The 4,214-nt window shown below is 42.1% G+C and overlaps 1 non-coding gene across 1 annotated transcript; it reads right to left on the minus strand.

The window, feature by feature from the left end:
- Positions 1–3,865: 3,865 nt before the first annotated feature.
- Positions 3,866–3,997, minus strand: LOC134377465 (small nucleolar RNA SNORA17). The gene has a single exon (XR_010023507.1). It is a non-coding gene; the product is annotated as a small nucleolar RNA SNORA17 (small nucleolar RNA).
- Positions 3,998–4,214: the final 217 nt, after the last annotated feature.

Genomic DNA, 4,214 nt, shown 5'->3' on the forward strand with positions numbered 1-4,214 from the left:
GGACTTGGTCACTCCATCCTCACAGATGTCACCATTACATAAACAAATGAACTCCCTTAGGGTCTCGTCTCACACAGATCAGAAGGGTGACATGTTCTTGTCCTATTATTTTTTTCTCATCAATTCTTTTTATCCATCTTCCTCCTCCTGCTGATTGGGTATGAAGGGGGTTCTTGATGTGCTGTGAAGGGAGTCAGGCACAGAAGAGCAAACACTGCATGGTCCTGATGTCAGAGGTAGGGTCCAGGGGCACAATAGTCAGCCTCAACCCACCCAGTCCTCTTACCAGGTTCTTACTCTGCCCCAGGAAAGAATTCAAGTGCAGAGTCCCACTAGATGGTGAGAACAAGTTTAATAGAACAGATAAGAAATACCATCTGCACAGAGAAAGTGCGGCATGATCCAGACACTGAGCAGGGCCCACACAAAGTCTAACACAGAAGTAAGTTCAGTACAGGGATCAAGTCTAACACAAAAGCAAGAAAAACACACTTAAACTGCAGTACAAAGTGCAGGCTGGCTCCAGAGAAGGAGCAGCTGCTGCTGAAAGCAAGTTAGACACAAAGTGAAAGATACACACCTCAGCCGTGGCCTCCAGGACAGTGAGCAGCGCCCCGCCTTCAGCTGGGATTTGACTTTTATAGTTTAAGTGAGGAAGATTCACTTAAGGGGGTGGTTCCCAGTTCCATGCACCAGGCGCATTCAAGAGTATTCTGTGCTCTCTATCGAGCATGCCCAGCCACTGGATTTGCATAGCCAGCCCCTGTGGTCATATATTTTTCTCCAAACAGCTGATAAAATAACCTTACTTGTCCAAAGACACACTGGTTAGGGGTAAGGCCAAAAACGATTCTTTCTTCTGAGACTTGTTACTTGTTTCCAGATCCTTATTCCTGTTTTTTTTTTTTTTTTTAAATCAGCAAGTTCCATAAAGTTTTACAGCTCAGATTCCAAAACTTCTCAAGGTTTTCCAACATACAGATCTCTGTCATCTTATTACCCTACTTTTATAAACTATTAATTAGAGAATTTCTCCCACCCAGTATTCCTTAGCAATATGACACACTCCCATCAGTGCCTGTGACTCACCACACAGACGCTCAGCTGGGAATATCTTGGGGGTTGGAAGCAGACGCTCTAGGAATTAATGCAGGTGGGTAGATTGAAAAATACTCTCTGGAGAGTCCAACAAGGCAAGCATATAACTCATAACCACTACTTTTTTGCGAATCATGATTTTAGAAAGAATTCCATACCATTTACCTTCCAGGGATGTACAGGGTTATGTTTGTTTTCTACATTTTTCTAAGTCTACAGCTTTTTATTATTTGCTGCTCCCTGACCTCTCCATCAGGTAAAATTTTGTGCAGGCAACATGTGACTTAATATTGGATATGAGGTTGACTTATTCATACAAACAGACAACTGAGGGTCTAAATTCAGAACATTTATACTTGACGACCCCCATGAGTTTAAGTACCAATGTAATTGCTAGGGAGTAAGCTGAATTACCATCTTCTGTTTTGTTTCATTTTTACAGACCATTTGTTGCTGAAACCAGCTTACATTTTTTAAATGTAAACAGGGGAGGTAACTTTTCATGTGCATAGATTTGATAATGCCCCTGATTTTTAGGTGACCCACTGCTACAGCCCCTTCCAACTCAGTCACTAACAGAATTACCACCAAACATCCCTGAAATCCGGAGGTAAAATTCAGATTTTTTTCTGAGACAATTTTTTAAGTGCCAGTTATATGTATTGAAAGTATTAAAATTATATTTTAGATTCATTATAATGGATTGAATGGTATTTTGTGGGCTATCCTAGGACACTACATAATATTAGTAACAATGTATTAATTACATAAGGTTTCAAGACCGTCATCTATAAACAAACTTTTGGAATATGACCTGAACATAATTTTGGGTCTACACGAATCTATGACATTTAAAATCATGTAGAGTACAAATAAAGGAAGGTTATGAAAAGATACAATGACATGTTAATAATATGTTTATTATCCTATCAGAAAATTTTTTCCTCCACTCTTTCTATAAATCCATGACTTCCGGCTATTATTATTATTCATTATTTTGTACCAATATGGTACACTGAAGTCAATGTATGTACTGCATCCCTCCCCTCTTTTACTGCATTCCATGTTCACAGAATAAAAGGTAGAGGCTAAAACCATGAAACATTGGTCTATGTTCTACCTGAGAGATCAGGGGCACAAAGAACAGAAAACTAGACTTTGGATTATAATAAAATAAAGATGAACAAAGAGAGACAAGGAAAGCAGGAAGGATGAAAAAGAAGGTAAAAGGGTTCCTCCCTTTCTGGAACACCCATGATTCAGATGTTTGTGCATTTAAGATTGTCTGATATTACTCATAGATCTTCTTTCATTTTTTAAAATTATTATTATTATTACTACTACTTCTACTACTACTACTAGTACTATTATTATTATTATTATCATTATTATTATTAGCCCACCTGGGTTATTTCAAAAAGACTGTCTTTGAGATCAGGTATTCTTTCTTCTGCTTACTTAAACTCTAAGTTCTATTTTTATTTTGTTGAATGAATCCGGCGGCGGCGGCGGCGGCTGCTGCTGCTTGGGGCGGGGACCTTCCTCTGGGAAATGTCGCCTCTGGTGGAGGGGCCGGGATGGGGCTGCGCAGTCGATGAAGCAGGTGCGCAGGGCGGGCAGGCCGGGAGAGGGCAGGTCTGTCCCGGACTCCAGCTGCCGCCCTGACGGAGCAGAGGGAGGTCCCCGCCCCAAGCAGCAGCAGCCGCCGCCGCCCTGTTCTTCCCTCTTCCTTCCTTTGGTAACAGTAAAGAAATATATGCCTTTTTCACAATATCACTATCTCATTTGACCTTTTAAAAATATTGATTTGAATCTATGTCATTTTTCTTATTTGAGACATTTTACTGGTAGCCCAGTGTCTTCCTGTCCTCACTGAAACCTATTGCTTTCTAGGCTTGCTGCATAGCTGAGATTTCCTTTCTTCTGTGATTGTTTTCTTCTTTCTTTTTTTTTTCAGTTTACTGAGCATTCAGTTTATTCCCAAGTTTTGCCAACACAAGAAATGTCCTTGAAGAAAAGTGCACTGAATAGATCTTTCAATTCACTTTGACACCTTTTGTTAAAACTTCAACTGCAGTTCCAGCTGCAATTCCAGAACGTCAGCTGTCACATGCGTATTTTTAGTGCTAATTCTTAAACTTCATCCAATATTTTAAAATAACCTTTTTCCCATTATTGGGGGAAAAAACCCAAACCAAGATAATCCAAATACAGTAAAAAGTATAGTTTAGGATCTCTGGCAGGGAAAAACTGCCAAAACATATTTACCATCAGAATACAGTAGCAGAACCACCTAAGAATCACGATAATCCAGCTGCCAAGAGCTCACGGAGTCCTTCCATCGTTGGGGAAGGACTGTCCCTAGCTGCAGCACAGACTGGCGCCTGGCTAGAGGCCCAGGCTGTGGGTGGGCCTTGGAGCTGAGGCTGCACACACACCAGGCGCTCGGTGCACCTGAGATGGCAGCAGCAGCCACATGTGTGATGCCAGGTCCCAGGCATCCGCACTTCATCCGACTGGCTGCACAGCACAGAGCTAGGCCCACATCCTTCCCGGCCTCTGCATTTGACCTGAGCTGAGGCTGCAAGGGCCACGGTTCTGGCCAACGCTCACGCTGGGTCTTCTCCGCTTGACAGTCACCTTCCTTCCTCCTCCTGCTGTGACAATGCAGGGCCGTCAGATCACTCCAGCCACGAAAGCACTAACGTTTTACACGACAGGCTTCAGGCTGCCGGCAAACACACACTGCCACACTAGAGCACTGTCAGGTGTCAGACTACTAATCATTCAGACGGTCACAGATCAGAACGCTGAGCGTAGACATAGCCTCGCTTCTCTCTGCCACCTAATGACACAAGTGTGACACAGCAGCCACACCTGCAACGCCTCTAGGGGCTTCTTCTTTATTTTCTTATTGTCATTTTCTATGTCTTTCCCTTCCTTGGTTTCCACTTCTGTTTTGATGAGGCCATTATCAAGTGACACACGAAGGAGTGTGTGAGAGATTTCTGATTTCTTGAATATCTGAAAATGTATTTATTTTACCTGACATTTGTGAATGGATAATCTTGATTAAAAAAAACATCCCCATAAACTCTGAAGGCATTACTCTAATT

The sequence above is a fragment of the Cynocephalus volans genome, chromosome 4 (genome assembly GCF_027409185.1).
Source record: "Cynocephalus volans isolate mCynVol1 chromosome 4, mCynVol1.pri, whole genome shotgun sequence".
Lineage (NCBI taxonomy): Eukaryota > Metazoa > Chordata > Mammalia > Dermoptera > Cynocephalidae > Cynocephalus > Cynocephalus volans.